We start from the raw sequence: 15,356 nt of genomic DNA, 5'->3' as shown, positions 1-15,356 counted from the left end.
GCCACCACGGGAGCCCCCCTCCGCCCGCTCCCCGCCGCCCCGAGCCGGGAACCACTGCAGCAAACACGCGAGGTTAAGTAACCCCGGCAGCCCCTCGCCGCAGCACAGCCGGACCCCAGCCTCCACATCAGGGGATGGAGCTCCTCGCCTCGCCGGGATGCCACCGCAGTGGAAGAGCTGCATGGGGACCACCCCACCCACAGCACCCATGCCAGCACCGCCGCAGCACCCTCCCAGAGACAGCCTGGAACACCCTCACCATCACCCCGGAGCAGGGGGCCAGAGACCTGGGACAGCCGGCAGCGAGGCCAGCCCTGCTGCACTGCACCCTGCCTGCGGCAGCAGGGAGGGGGGACCCGAGGGAGCCCAACCCTGAGCCGGGGGCAGCCGCAGCACCTCGTCGGGAGGGCACCGAGCAGATGCAAGAACCCGTCGCCTCTGCAGCAGCACCCATCGCTGCCCACCGCCCCAGGGCACCCGGACTTGCAGTGCCCGTGTGCCCCCCACCCCACTGCAGCCCACCCAAGGGGAGCCCAGCCAGACGTAGACTCGTCCTGCCAGGGCCCCGCGCTCACCGCGGGCCGGCCATCACTCCGGCGTCACGCCTAAAGGTCGCTTACGGAAGAGACCCGACTCGTGTGAAAGTGCTGACGGAGAGACGGGGGCACCCATCGCAGGTCGCAGAGCCCCCGCTTGACCCCAGCAGAGGATGGGAGCGGACTCCTGCTGCGACCACCCTGCCCACACCTGGAGCTCGTCCCTGAGGGGAGCAGCCAGGCGGGGGGCGAGGAGGGGCAGGAGATGTGCCGGGCTGTCAGAGCACAGCGGTGGGCAGCACGCCTGGCAGAGGACGGGCAGACCCCAACAATGGAGCGGGCAGGCCCTGGTGCCTTGAGGGGCGGCTCCATCGCCTTCCCCTCCTGCCAGGGACATCAGTCTCCTGGTGAGGATGGAGCTCCCCACAGACCCTGGGGGCTGACGGACAGGACCCAGGCCCCGCACCGCAGCGAGGGGCACGTCCCGCAGCCCGGCCGGCGCCAGCTCCCCCCACGCCAGCCACGCTGGGCGCAGACCCACGGGCTCCAGAGGAGCTCCGAGCTCCCCGCAGCTGCAGAGCGGCATTAAGCTGTGATGGCAGGACAAAATGTATTAAAAGATGCTAATTTAATTAAAAGCAGACGACAACGGCTAAATTAGCAAGTGAAGGAGAACACCTATCCCTGACAAGGGCAGCAGCAGAGGGATGCGCACGGCCCCATGGCAGCGGCACAGGCCGAGCTTCCCCGGCGCACAAGGACGGGTGCGGGGCACCAGCTCAGCCCCCCGGCCGGCTGCAGATGCCCAGCGCGCACAGGCAAGCGGCCGAGACCCTTCCCCCGGTCACCCACCAGCTCGCGGCCGTCTCCCTCCACCGCAGGCAGCCGCGTGGCCCCCAGCCACCCTCCTCCTCCTCCTCCCCGGCACAGGGTCTGCTCCCGAGCACGGGCCACGGTGCCTAACCCTGCTGCGGGGGCTCTGGGGCAGGGAAGGGGCTTTTACCGGCTCCTTCCACCGCGCTCGAACAGCGGCGGCGCAGAGCTCGGCCTCGTGCCCGCGACGCCGGGATGCCTTGTGCGGGGGAAATGGGGAAGCGACCCCCTTCCGCAGGTCCTGCTCCCCAGCCCCAGAGACCGCCGGGGAAGCTGCCCCCAGCCAGCCCCCAGACCCCTGCCTGCAGCCATCCCCCCGCCTGCAGCCCCCAGACCCCTGCCCGCAGCCCCCAGCCCCCAGACCCCTGCCTGCAGCCATCCCCCCGCCTGCAGCCCCCAGACCCCTGCCCGCAGCCCCCAGACCCCTGCCCCAGCCCGCAGCCCGACGCCTGCGGAGCTCCCCTCGCCGCCTCGCTGCCCTCCCCACTTTCCGCAGCTGTTTTCAGGGGAACGCATCTCCGCCGGTACCGCTCTTGGGCTGAGCCGTGCCCCTGCCCGCCCCGGGGCTCCCCGCCGCGCTCCGGCCCACGCGGGGCTTCCCCGCACAGCCGGGCGGGCAGCGGCCCCGGGGCCCCGCACACCCCGCACCGGAGGGGCCCCCCAGCTCCGCCCCGCCGCAGGCCGGGCCCAGCCCGGGGCCTCCCGCCCGCCCCCCGCAGCGTCCCCGGCTCGGCGCGGGCAGCAGCCGCCCCCTGCCGGCAGCGCGGCCCGGCCCGGCCCCCGCCCCGGTCGGAGCCGGGGCTCACACCCACCCGGGGCAAACCCCCCTGTCCCCTCCGCTCGCAACGCGTCCCCTCCCGCCACACCGACAACCCCCCCCCAACCCCCCCGCTCCCACTGCCACCCGCAGGCCCCAGCGTGAAGCCCCCCGAGGCCATGCTGCCCCCCCCCCCCGCGCCGAGGCCACGCTGCCCCCCTACCACTGAGCCCCCCGACGGCACGCTGCCCCCCCCCCCCACTACCGAGCCCCCCCGAGGGCACGCTGCCCCGCCCCCCCCAGACGCGGGACACCCCGAGGCACGCGCAGCCCCCCCCCCCCGCCCATCCCGCACGCCTCGTAGGGGATGACAGCACGCGGGGCTGCGCACGTGGCTGCGTGTCGGGTAACCGCGTGCGTGCCGGACGCCTTCTGCGGCGCGGGAGGGCTGGCGGGGTTCGGCGCAGGCTGCGCGCGGGGCCTGGGGCTGCACCGGCTCCACGCAAGCACCCGCAGGACCCCCGAGCCCCACCAGCACTGCCCTGAGAGGAGGGGGCTGAGCTGGGGGTGCCGGCACCCTGGGAGCCCACCCAGTCCCACACGAGGGCACAGCACGGCCCCCCACAGGACGACGCACCCCAGTTCTAGGGCTCCACTTACCCTCGGTGTGACCTGGGCTGGTGGGTCCCCATCCCTCCTCCTCCTCCCATCGCTGGGTGCAGCAGCGCAAAGGGGCTGGAGGGGCGTGTGGACGCTGCTCCTCCAGAACATGGGCTGCTCCCCCAGAGGATGCTCCGTCCCCCCCTCACAGACGAAGGGACAGACCCCCATCCCCAGGCCTCTCCCCTCCCGCTCCCTTTTGAGCGTCTCCCAGCGAGGGGCTGATCGCACCCTGGCAGCTGCTGGGAGCAGACGCCTAATGGTGGCCATCTGCCGCCTTCCACAGGGAAAATCACTCAAGCTCACTGGGACCTTAATTTCCTCAGCTGGCACCGAAGCGGGCACCGGGCTTTCACGCGCGCAGGTGGGAGCACAAACCGGCGACGGCAGCGGCCAGCGTCCCACCTCCGCCCACCCAGCCCGCAGCGCGGCAGCCAACGGCCGGCGTCTCCACTGGCCGTGTCCGCCCGCGCCGAGGCCCAGCTCGCCCCCCGCCCCGGGCACCCCGCCACCGAGGAGCAGCCCCAGCATCCGGGAGCTGCGGCGCGGAGGGGGGCCTCGCTGCAGACGACGCGAGACCAGGCAGGGCATCGTGGAAGGCGTCCGCTGGCCGTGCTCGCAGGCGCGTCCGTCCCCACTGTCCCCACAGACCCGGAGCGCTGCTCACCCAGGGCCCAGCTGTTCAGAATCGCAGATTCAGAGGTTGGAAAAGCCCTCTGAGATCATCAGGTCCAACCGTCACCCCAACACCCCCATGCCTGCTAAGCCATGTCCCCAGGGGCCACATCCACACGGTGTTTGAACCCCTCCAGGGATGGGGAGCCCACCACCGCCCTGGGCAGCCTGGGCCAATGCCTGACCACTCTTTCAGGAGAGAAATTTCTCCCAGTCTCCCATCTGAACCTCCCCTGACGCAGCTTGAGGCCATCGCTCTCGTCCTGTCGCTGGTTACTGGGGAGCAGAGACCAACCCCCCCTCACTGCCCCCTCCTGTCAGGGAGCTGCAGAGAGCGATGAGGTCTCCCCTCAGCCTCCTCTTCTCCAGCCTGAGCAGCCCCAGCTCCCTCAGCCGCTCCTCATGGGACTTGTCAGGGACTTCAGAGGGAAAGCCCAGGAAGGGGCCATGCCCAGGGAGCCGGGAGCTTCACCCAGAGCAGCTGCGGGTGCAGGGAGCTCACCCGCCTTCCCATCCCCTTCCCGTCCCGGATGAAACCGCGTTCCCCCAGGTGCTTCCCACATGCGACATGACAGAGGACCTGCAGCAGCATCCCACCGCGGCCACCCCGTCACAGCCACAGAGGATCTACAGCGGGATCCCACCACGGCCACCCCGTCACAGCCACAGAGGACGTGCAGTGGGATCCCACCACGGCTACCCCATCACAGCCACAGGATCTGCAGCAGCATCCCACCATGGCCTCACCGTCACAGTAACAGAGGACCTGCAGCGGGATCCCACCACGGCCACCCCATCACAGCTACAGAGGACGTGCAGCAGCATCCCACCACGGCCGCCCCACTAGCGTGCAGCGAGCGAAAGCAGGACAGACTCAAGCACAACACGGCGCAGGGAGGGAGGTGGGGACACGGGCCCCGGACACTGTTCATCAAGGTCCTCATTTCTCCACCGTAAGCAGAACCAACCTGCACCGCAGAGAGGGACAAAGCCTCCAGCACCTCCCCACCAACCTGATCCGGAGGAAAATTTCTTCCTGACCCCAAATCCGGGGGCACGTTTACACCCAAACCATCATTATGGTTTGCATCATTACACCCAAAACCAAGATAATTATGTCCCATCATGCAAACACAGGGCGTTTAGCACAGAATCACAGAATTGTTCAGGTTGGAGGAGACCTTCAAGCCCATCGAGTCCAACCCCTAACCTAACACTGTCGTTCCACCACCAAACCATGTCCCTCAGATCCGCATCCATGTTCTCTCCCACCATCCCCCTCAGTTTCTCCCCAGCGTCACACCACGTCCACGCTCAGCCCGAACACGCTTTACCGAGCGTAAGCCCACCCGTGACGGCCCCACGCATGCCCTGCACAGCGCCGCGGGCTGGGGGTGCCCGTGGCCCTGCCGCGCTGCGGGTGAACAGCCAGCTCGACCGCCACGTCACCCCGCTCCCTCCTCCCAGCTCCCAGGGCCACCCCAGCTGGCACGTCACTGCCCACACGGGACCTCAACGGCGTCAGCTGCACGTCGCAGCGGTCACCCCGCAGCCCGCTACGAGGCGTACGCCAGCTCCCGCAGCCAGGCCCGCTGCTCGCCAGCCCCGTGCCACCGCACGCCCCTCGCCAGCCCGCGCGCTGACCCCACGGGACCGCCTGCCCGCGTGGGGCGAGCCCCCTGGCCCCGGGCTGAGCTCCGCTCCCGGCAGGACGTGCCACAGGCGGGACGCGGCGTGGGCAGCCGGAGCCCGACCCTCCAGCACACACCCCCAGGGCTCGGGAAGGAGCAAACCCAGGCTCCCTCATCCCTGCGGCTGCGGGGAAACTCCACTCACCTGCCCGCCCAGGAGCCTTCCGAAAGGCCCCGGTCCAGCTCAGCTGGAGAATCCACGGAGCTGGAAGGAAATCGGGCAGAGCGGGGACAGGGATAACCTGGCAGCTGCTCACATTCAGTTTGCACCTTCTTCGCCAGCGTGGAAGGAAACAAACGACCTGTGAAGGGAATGGAGTGCAGTGATTCATTACCCCTGATGTGTGATGATGGCTTAATTATTTTTCTAACTGGGGAGAGACGCTTTCTGACAGCAGGTGCAAATTAATTCTCCACTGTTTTAAGGAGTGATCGGCCCAGGACAAGCAGAAAACTGGAAAACCTAATTAAATCGGGAGCTGGGTGGAATAAATGGAGCAGGGAGTTTGTTTGCACGGTGCTGATGGATATTAACGATTGCTGGGGAAGGCACCAGGGCTCCCAGCAGGGAACTGGAGCTGTCTTCGGGGCTTCACGCGCCCGGCCCGGCTTTGACAACTTTGGGCAGGAGACGTCGCAGTAGTCAGAGCACGTGCTACCGTGACGCGCCGGCGGGGAAGGCCAGGGCTCTCCCGAGGCATCTACAGCTCTGCGCTGCTGGATGGGGTTGGCGGGCTGCCAGCCAGCCGGGCAGCACCAGGGACCCCCGAGCCCCTCCAGCCTTCGCAGCCCCTGGGGGCAGCCAGGCTCAGTGCCCGCCCGGGCTGCGGGCGAGACGTCGGTCCCATCGCTGCGCAGTGGGCACAGGGGCCGGGTCAGCATCCCGGGGGCAGCCAGGGCCCCCGAAGCCCCAGCCCAGGCTCCCCAGAGCAGGGGAGGAGCTCAGCGGCTCCCCTAGCCCAGCTCCCCACTGACCAAGCATGACGGGGGGGCTGAGCCAGCAGCTGCACCATGGGCTGCTCCCCAGCCCCCTCCCAGAGCATCCTCAGCGACTGCGAAGGGAAGCGGTGCCTGGAGCCCACCCTGTCCCACCCCAGGACCACCGGGCTGCCCCGCGCCCTGCAGACCCACAGTCAGGACAGCGCCCGCAGCTCGGCCTTCGCAGAGCAGGGGCGATCGCTGCTCCCCAGCGCACTGCGGCATCCGAGTCCCAGCTCGGATGATGCAAAGCTGAAAAGAGGGGAGATCAGCATCATTGGGGGTTACACAGGTGTCCTGTTCTCCCTCCTCATCCTCCCACCCAGGGATGATGCTGCCAGGGGATTCTGCACCTGCCTGCGGCTCATCCCACCCCACCGGCCTCCCAGCCTGCCTGCTGGGCTGCTCTGTCAGCTGCCCCCCCCCCCCGGCTCCAACACACTAGCAATGCTGGGAAAAAGAGCCCTAATTGCTTTTTGTTTTTCTGTTTCTCCCATCATTAAATCCCTTCTTCATCCCTAATAGTTTGGGATTATATGAAGGTTAATATGTTTCAGGTTCCACACAAGTACAGCTAATTAACAAACAGTCCCCTCAATTCCCTTTAATGCCTACACATGTAATGCGATCGCTGCAATTACCTGCTTCCCAAAGCCATTACAAACCACAGAAATTAGCTGGAACAGGTGATAAAAACCTTCTTTTATTGGTTCATAAAAGGAGCCGATCTCCGGGCAGCAGCTCCATGCCGTGCAGCTGGAAGGGGCCAACAGCCTCCTGCCGGCAGCCCGGCCAGGATCGCTCCCTGCTCCCGAAGAGCCCTCGAGCACCAGCTGCTCCAGCCCCGAGCTCCACCTTCCCTCGGGTGGCCAAGCCCAGACTGGCTGCGTCAGCCCACAGCACTTAGGAAGAGCCAGCCCTGCTTTTTACTGATGAAAATGAGTCTGCAATTAAAGCAAACCCCACCCAGATCCCGGGGGTACCCCGAGCGAGGGAGCAGAGCTCTGCTCTCCCCTGGTGTGACCCAGTAGGTGAGGGTGTCCGTCGGGAGCAGAGCTAACGCCTGTCCTGGCCCGGGTCCTCAGGACTGGCACGTTTGTCACCATCCTGAAGCAGAGCTGAGCCACCACCCCCAGGGACGAACTGCTAACACCCGGGGGTGGGCACTTCGAAAGGGAGAGGGCTGTCCACCATCCGCCCCCGGAGGGAAAAGGGGAGAGAACCTAAGAAAACCCGGAAAGCCTTCATCCGCCTCCCCATCCTCCCAGAGAAAGAGCATCCTCCGCAGGCTCCAGGAGGGACCACGGATGAGCCTCCGTCTCCCTCGCGTCGCCCCTGCCGCCGCGCTCTGCCCGGGGAGCTGCCCTGTCCCCCAGCAATCCAGATCACAGAATCCCAGCATGGTGGGGGTTGCCAGGGACCTCTGTGGCTCACCCAGCCCAACCCCCTGCCCAAGCAGGGTCACCCACAGCAGGCTGCACAGCACCGCGGCCAGGCGGGGCTGGAATATCTCCAGAGAAGGAGACTCCACAGCCTCCCTGGGCAGCCTGGGCCAGGGCTCCGTCACCCTCAGAGGGAAGAAGTTCTTCCTCGGGTTCAGACGGAACTTCCTCGGCTTCAGTTTGTGCCCGTTGCCATTGCAGATGCCCGCAGTTCAACCGCTTCACGTCTGCTTTTGGGAGCCACCGAGGGGGAGACCCAGCGCCAGGGAAGGCGCTGAGCTCTCAGCAGATTGCTCCGTCGCTCCGTTAGCCCTCGTTAAGAACCTGTACCCATCGGTCGAGTTTCAGTTCCCAGCCACAGGATCCTGTCGTGCCCGCGCCTGCCAGGCAAAAGAGCTCTCTGACAGTCAGCGTCTCCCCGGCTCCGTCACCCACACCGCAGCGCGGTACCTGCGCCCTCTCCAGAGCCCGCGGCCCCGGGGGGGCACCAGCTGCGGACCCCAGCCCGGCACAGAGCTTCTCCATCGCCAGCACCCCGGGCGAGCCGCAGCCTGGCCGGGCAAGCGACGGCGGCAGCGCGGGGGGAGCGGTGAGCACCGTCCTCCTCTCCCCTGCACCCCGTGGCTACGGGGACGCCCCAGTGCCCAGGTCCCAGCCCAGCGGGGCAGCCAACCACCCCCCGGGCCGTTCAGAGCGAACGGAGCGGCTCAGCAGACCCAAGGGACCCCTCGCCCGGCACAGCAGGGTGGGTGGGCACGGGCCCCCCGCACGCAGCCCCGGCGTCCCCCACTTTCCACAGGGGCTCCACTCCCCTGGCACCGGCACGAACGCAGCCGTCCCAGGGGAAGCGTGCGGCAGCTCCCGCGGACGGAGGCGGGCAGGGTCCCCGTGCCGGGGTCACCGTGCAGCTCCTGAAGGCAGCTGGAGATCTCCAAGCCTTGGGCTGGTCCTCGGCAGAGGTTTCTCTGGGTCGCGCAGCCCCCGGTGCCGCACGCACCCCAGCCTGGGGGACAGCGGCGATGCCACAGGTCAGGGCCCGATGCCCGGGCAGGCGCTGGGCTCTGGGGGTCCTGCTCACCTCACCCCACCCCACCCCAGGAGCACTGGCTGGCCTCTCCACCACCGCAGCTCATCTCCGAGTGCCCAGAGCACCCTCCAGTGATGGACCTCCTGCGCAAGAGCTGCTTACAAATGTAAATTGGGAACAGCCTCACAGCACAGGAGGAAAATCACTGTAAACAAAATCTCCGTTGCTGTGGAAACCATTAAAAATAGATTCCCCACGCTCCCCCTTTTGTGCTGGGTATTATACAGCTGGGTTCCTTCATTCCACATTATTATTACTTTTTAATTATGAATAATTTCCTCCCTTCTATAGGAAGATGGAGTAAAAAACAGAACTTCCAAAACGAGGGGCCTTTAGGATATGTTTCGATATGCAAATGAAGGCAAACATGCATTCTGGAGTGTTTACGCCACAGGGTACAAATCTTTCCGCATTAACCCTTCCCGTACCACGCTCCCCAGTTGCTCCCCTCTCCTCCAGCCCAAAGGCCAGCGTGCCCTCGGTCCCATGGGACACTGGCTCCGGGACGAAGGCAGAGCGCAGCGGTGCGGGCGCGTGGGGCAGCGCTTGCTCCTTGGGGAGGGTCTGCGGCAGGCTGGTGCGGTGCTCTCCATCCGGCCCCGCTGCGCTGCGGCACGCCGGCCATGGTCACGCCAGCCACGGCCACGCTGGCCATGGCCATGCCGGCCACAGCCCTCGGATGCCGGGTGACGGAGATGCTCTCAGGGCAGGGACCAGCTCTGCCTTCACAGCAGCAGGCCTCGTGCTCAGAGATGCTGAGACCAGCTCAGCCCCCGCCGCCTCACCCCGGCGCAGAGCAGCCCGCACGAGTCAGGCGCGCACCGCAAGCGGGGAGCGGGCGCGCTGCCACACGGGGATGGGGCGTGGTGAGCCCCTGCCCCACTGAGAAGTGACAGAAATCCCACTCACCAACACTGTCCTGCGGCACTTCCCACCGACACAGGATTCGGTCTCTGAGCAGCGGACAGATTTAAAATTATTGGGAAAAAAACGGGGACCTGGGAAGATGGTCCCGTTCCAGAGCCTGACTCAGTCGCTATTTGCGGCCCGACGCAGCAGGAGAGGATGCTCCTCCATCGGGAGCGCGGTCGGCCACCAGCACCGTGCCGGGTGCTGCTGGGGGCCTGGCAGCAACGCTCAGCGCGCAGCTCCCGCCCGGGCTGCCAGCACGCGGATGCCTACGGCCACCAGCACGCGCGGGCCAGGCGGGAGGTCCCCGAGCGGGCTGGCCCCGGCCCCTGGCCATCGCTTTGCTGGCTCTGCACAACCCTCGCGCTGCCGCGGAGCAGCAGATGGACGGCCCCGGGAACCCTCCCAGCGCACGCTGAGCCGCGTCCTGCCTGCTCCGGCAGCGTGCTGCCCAGCACCGCGCGAGCCGAGGGCAGCGGTCGGAGCCCCGCGCCGGCCCCAGCGGCCACCGAGCTCGGAGCGCGCGGGGCGGCAGGACGGACATCTGCCGGTTTGCCCACGGGGACCCAGAGCCGGGTACGGGGCCGCACAGGCAGCAGCAAACACCGACGTGCCAAGGACACCCCAACCGGGTTTCACTCCCCGGATGGTCCCCGGCGCTCTCGGCACGGGAGGGAACGCGACTTCCCTGGGCTGCAGGAGTTTCTGGCACCCGAGTACCCAGCACTCGTGGATAAAGCCGAGCAGCATTACCATGTGGGCACAACACGGCTGCAACACCATGGCCAGGTCCATCTTCAGCCTCTCTGAGCCTACACGGCACTCTCATAACTCAGCAGAGGAGTCTTCCTCGGCGCCCTGCAGAGCCCAGTCTGGGACAGGGCTGGCGCTGGGCTGGAGGGGCGAGGGCAGGGGCTGCCCGGCGGCAGGCGGCAGGCAGCAGCCGCAACCGGCACACGCCGAGGAGGGGACGCCTGGGTACGCGGCAGCCTTTTTGAGAGAGGAGGAGGATCGATCGTGGATCCCAAGGCAAAAATGAGCAAGCTGTGATGCGCTGCACGGAAAAAAGGCCAACAACACGCCAAGATGCGCAGAGAGCATTGCCTGCAAGACTGCGGAGCAACTCTGCCCGTCACTGGTCGCACGGTGGCTGCGGAGCCGAGCCCGGCTGCAGCTCCGCGTCCCCAGCAGCAGTGCAGCCCCACAGCCACGCACCGCACGGAGAGCCCGGAGACAGCACAGCCCGACCCTTCCCGGCCAGGAGGGACCGGGCAGCCGCTGGCCCCCTCCCACCTCCCCAGGGTATTCACACTCAGAGCAGGAGCAGGCGGCCAGAGGGGCCCGAAGCCCCCGGGACGCAGCACCTTGCCAGACCTTGCTCCCAGCACCGGCTCCCAGTGCGCTCTGGCAGCAAAACCCTCGTGCCAGCCCACGGTGTTGATCATTTGCTGCTTACCCGACTTCTGAGGGTGACTTCAGCACGCTGCACGCTCCAAGAAATCCCCAGAGAAAACAGGATTCCTTCTCTGCAGCGACGAGCTCTCTCAATTCCCATTTCCAAGGGCTTTCGTGCTCCATCTCTCCTGCCGTAACCTAAATTTTAACCTAGCCCCAAGTGTCAACACTGAACATTATCACTTCTTACAGCTTAGGGCTCGAAGGGCCGTTAGACCCGGCGAGTGCCGCGCCCAAGGAACGCGGGCCGAAGACGGCTGCGCTCTAACCCCGCGTTCATGCAAGCTACCGCATCCCTGCCAGACAGAAATCCGTGTTTGATCCAGAGATGTCAAGTGATGGAGAATCCCCCACGGGCCTAAGCTGTTCCAGTGGTTAATTACCTTCCCTGATAAAAATATGCACTTCTTGTCTAGTCAAAATTTGTCTAGCTGGAGCTTTCAGTGCCTGGATCTTGTTATATCTTTTCCTGGCTAAATCAGAGCACTCTGTACCCGCAGAGATCTCTTGATCGCAGCCTAAGACGACCTACATCGCAAAGCCACCGCTTAAACTTCTCTTGGATGAAAAGTTCAACCTACTTAGGCTGCATCTCCCACAGCAGAGCAGGTTTTCCAGACTGTGAACCATTTCTGTGGCTCTTCTCTGCTCATTTCCCGTGTCCCCGGTGTTTCTCCAGCACGGACACCACGAGCGGCCGCAGCACGCCGACGACGCTGTGGGCACTCCCACCACGCGCGCACCTTTCCTCACCCACGGGCTCGCCGCGTGGCGACGGGCAGCGCTTCCATCGAGCCACTGCAACCATCGCCCTCACGCAGGGAAGGGAGGTTCAGCATCCCACCCCGGTGCTGGGGGGGACCCGGCCGTGGTGAGCGGCCGCCCACCCCCAGCCCACCCTGCCAGCTCGGCCTCCGGGCATGACGGTCCCCGAGCCAAAGGCACAGACGAAGCCATGGCCACCCCGTGCTGCTTCCTCCAGGCGCAGCAGGTCCAGGGCACAGGTCTGTCGATGCCGCTCCGGGTGGGGGAAAGGGCCCCTGGGGAGCTCCAAACGCCCTAAAACCCCCTTGGGAGCTTGCCCGGGGGGGGCTCAGCCACCAGGGCGGAGGAGACCCAGGGCAGGTTTCCTGCGCAGCACCCAGAGCCGTGGGGCACCCGGCTTTCCACCAGCCCTCCTGGTGCCACCCATGCCAGTGCCCACCCAAAGGCCACCGAGCAGCACCCACCCTGCAGCGCCCGAGCCCCTGGCCCCCCCGGCCCACATCCCGCCCCAGGAGGCTGCGGCGAGCACGCGGGGCTGCGGCCGCAGGGAGAGCAGGAGCCGGGAGCAGCTCGCCCTGCCGCCGGCAGCAGTGCCGGGGGAAGGCAGGCTGCGGAGACAAAACCTGGAGCCCGCGGACCTTCGCCTGAGGAACACCCCGGCAAAGCGGCTCCACGCCAGGACGGGCTTCTGCAAATGCACTCGTCAAGTCAGATAAACCCAGGGCAGCCCCCGGCCCCAGGACCCGGGCTGAGAGCGGAGACCAACCAGCAGATGACGGGGAATACTCACAGGGCGCCCGGCTCCCGTCAGCGCATCCACCCCAGTTGCAGCGGCCACGGGAGCGCGAGTGAAGGTCTGCGCCGGGAGGCAGCGATGCGTGGAACCCCCCGAATCCCTCCCCGGCTCGGGGCCAGCAGCAGCCCCCTCCCCGCCGGCATGCGGAGACACGACTTTCTGCGCTCTCCGTCAGGCAGGGTCCTGCTCCAGCCACAAATGCATCCTTATTTAATTCACAGCAATTACGCTCACATTCTGCTAGACAAATAGATTTTACAAGCCCTCAGTTAAATGTGGATAATTACGGCTGCCTGCACCAGGGGACAGCCCTGCCCGGGCTCAGGAGGAAGAATCGCATCCCGACTCCGCTAATGCTGTAAATTAGCGAGGAGCGTCCCAATGGCAGCAGAGTAATTACCAGCTACCGCACCCCCCCGTGGGCTGCTGCTCCCGCGCTCCCGCACCCTGCTCCGGCTCCCTCGCAGTGTGTGTGTGCAGGCATATGCTGCTGTTAATGGGGCTTCTGTCACCTCAGCTGCTGGCAGAGACGACTTTATCTCGGGAACCCTCTCCCCGTGCCAGAGCGCAGGCTTTCGGCTCTAAATCATCCACGGGGGAACTCACAGGTGCGGGGGAACAAAAGACGAAAGCATCAACGCTTCGGTCGTGCCGGTGGCGCTGGGCAGCGCCTGCCACGAAGGCTCCGACAGCGACAGGCGGGGGGGGCCGGCGGGACCAGCCCCCGGCAGACCCCCGGGAACGCACCCCAGCCCGGAGTGGGCACGACCCCACGGACGAGAGCGGAGAAGGACGTTTGGTGCCCAGCGAGCACAGGGGCCGACGCAGAAGGAGCTGGATGAGCAGGGGACAGGCTCCTCCTCGCCACGACACCCAACGGCAAACTCCAGCGACACTGCCGGGCCTGCAGAAGGGCTTTAAATCGGACCCCTGTTTAACAGCCAGGTAAACTGAGGCACACAGCAGGAAAGGAAAAATCAAAAAGCCACCGAGAGATTAAAACAAGCCTGGCATTCCCTCCGTGACCCCACCAACCCTTTCCACCGCCTCTCCACGCTGCTGCACTTGCAGAGCTCCACGCACCCCCCCGCAGACGACACCCCCCACCCCTCCTCGGTGGGCTCTTGCAGGGCAGCAGCGCTGCTCCCCGACCCGAGCCCTCCTTGCTCCCACCCCCCGCAGACGTGCCCGACGAAGGAGAAGGCCTTCTGCGGACACCGAGGGCAGCCGCACGTCGGGCAGCTGGCAGCCTTCCCGCCGGTGCTGCCGGGGGCTCTGCGCAGTGCCCAGCCCCCCCGCAGCCGGCGGGCAGCAGATCCCTGTCCCCGCGCAGAGACGCGCTGGGGGCTCGGCTGGGGACAATCCCCACCGGCCGGCGCGACCGCGAGCAGGCTGCGCAGCGTGGAGTCCTGCTCCTCTGTCCCCACCCGCAGTGCCGCAGCGGAATGAAGGTAAATAAGAAAACCAGAACGAAACCGCCACGTTTTTCAGATCCGTCTGTCGAAGCGGACCCACGCGACCACGCGACGTGCCCGGCGACAGAGCCGGCAGCAGCTCTGCGACCCTCGGAGAGCCCCAGAGCCAGGCCTCGGGGTCAGACTCCGTGTCTCCCCGGTGCTCCCCAGCCTGCCAGACCGCCGCAGAGCTCGGGCACTTGCTCAGGAGCTCAGAGCCCGCGCGGGAGCAGGGCTGGGGGTGCCGGGGGAATGCAGGGCACTGCAGCAGGATGAGCGTTTTGACGCAGACGGGACGAGGCGAGCAGAGAGGCGAAGGCAAGCGGCGCTCCCCGTGCTCAGCGCTGGCTGCCGGAGCCCTGCGTGGCTGCAGCGACGGACGAGTGTGCCAACGCGGAGTCACCCAGCACGGCGAGTGTGCGTCCCCAGCTCACGCCGCGTTCCCCTCACAGCTTGCTCATGGTCTCTGCCGCGGATCCGCATGACGCAGCCGGGAAGGCTCCCGCTCCGGGCAGGAAGGCCGGGCACCAGGCGGGCAGCATGGCGGCAGCGCCGCGGAGCACGGGGCACCGGAGCTGCTTGCGGTCACGCTCCAGCCCCCAGCCCCGGCAGCGCTGCGGGCTCTGCCCGGCACTGGCACCGTGTGCCGGAGCACGCGCTGCCCGAGGAGAGGGGGCACGGCTCCGCGGCTGGCACGGCGGTCCGGGCATACGGAGGCTCTGCAAGGCTCCTGCCGGGGAAAGCTCGTGCACTTTACCACTGCTGAGAAGCTTCTGTGTTCCTGAAATATCATCTTCCCCTGGGCAGCTTCACGGGCGAGTCTTGGGACTTGCCGGAGCATCAAACTGACATCTAGGTCAGAGAGAGGAATAGCTCAATGCCTCCAGGAAAAAGGGTTTTCCTTTCGCAGCCAGCGCCTCCTCCACCAGCTCGAGACCCAGCCTAGGAGCGAGCACTTAGCACAGGCGACTGCCTCCAGCCCAGTGTGAAGCAGGCTGCGGGGGTGGAAAAGGGATTAAAAACATTTCTGAGACCTGGTCCAGAGAGAAACTGCCATTTCTGGAGTCCCCTCGGCTCTTCATGGTGCCCAGAGCAGCACCTCTGCAGGAAAAGGCACCCGCAGAAGGCAGAGCCCCGGGGGAGCCTGGCTGGAGGCAGACACGCTGCCGGCGCCCGCGCCAGGGCTGCCAAACCCCTTCCCACCGTATTTTGCACGCCAGACGCCATGCCTAAGAACCAACGCTGCGCACGGGAGACACGTCCCAGTATCTGTCACCT

The 15,356-nt window shown here is 66.5% G+C and overlaps 1 protein-coding gene across 19 annotated transcripts in view; it reads right to left on the bottom strand.

The window, feature by feature from the left end:
• RBFOX3 (RNA binding fox-1 homolog 3) overlaps positions 1 to 15,356 on the bottom strand; it is a 171,670-nt gene that overhangs the window by 59,314 nt on the left and 97,000 nt on the right. For 3 of the 19 annotated variants that reach the window (XM_075441328.1, XM_075441323.1, XM_075441317.1), the window contains exon 3: positions 5,338 to 5,494. The exons of the other annotated variants lie outside the window; for them this stretch is intronic. The gene's annotated coding sequence lies outside the window, so the exon portion shown is untranslated. The remainder of the gene's footprint in view (positions 1 to 5,337; positions 5,495 to 15,356) is intronic. 19 annotated transcript variants of the gene reach the window in all.

Source organism: Opisthocomus hoazin, chromosome 21 (assembly GCF_030867145.1).
Source record: "Opisthocomus hoazin isolate bOpiHoa1 chromosome 21, bOpiHoa1.hap1, whole genome shotgun sequence".
Classification (NCBI taxonomy): Eukaryota; Metazoa; Chordata; class Aves; order Opisthocomiformes; family Opisthocomidae; genus Opisthocomus; species Opisthocomus hoazin.
Note: the sequence above shows the minus strand (reverse complement) of the source record. Positions and strands in the feature narration are given on the sequence as shown.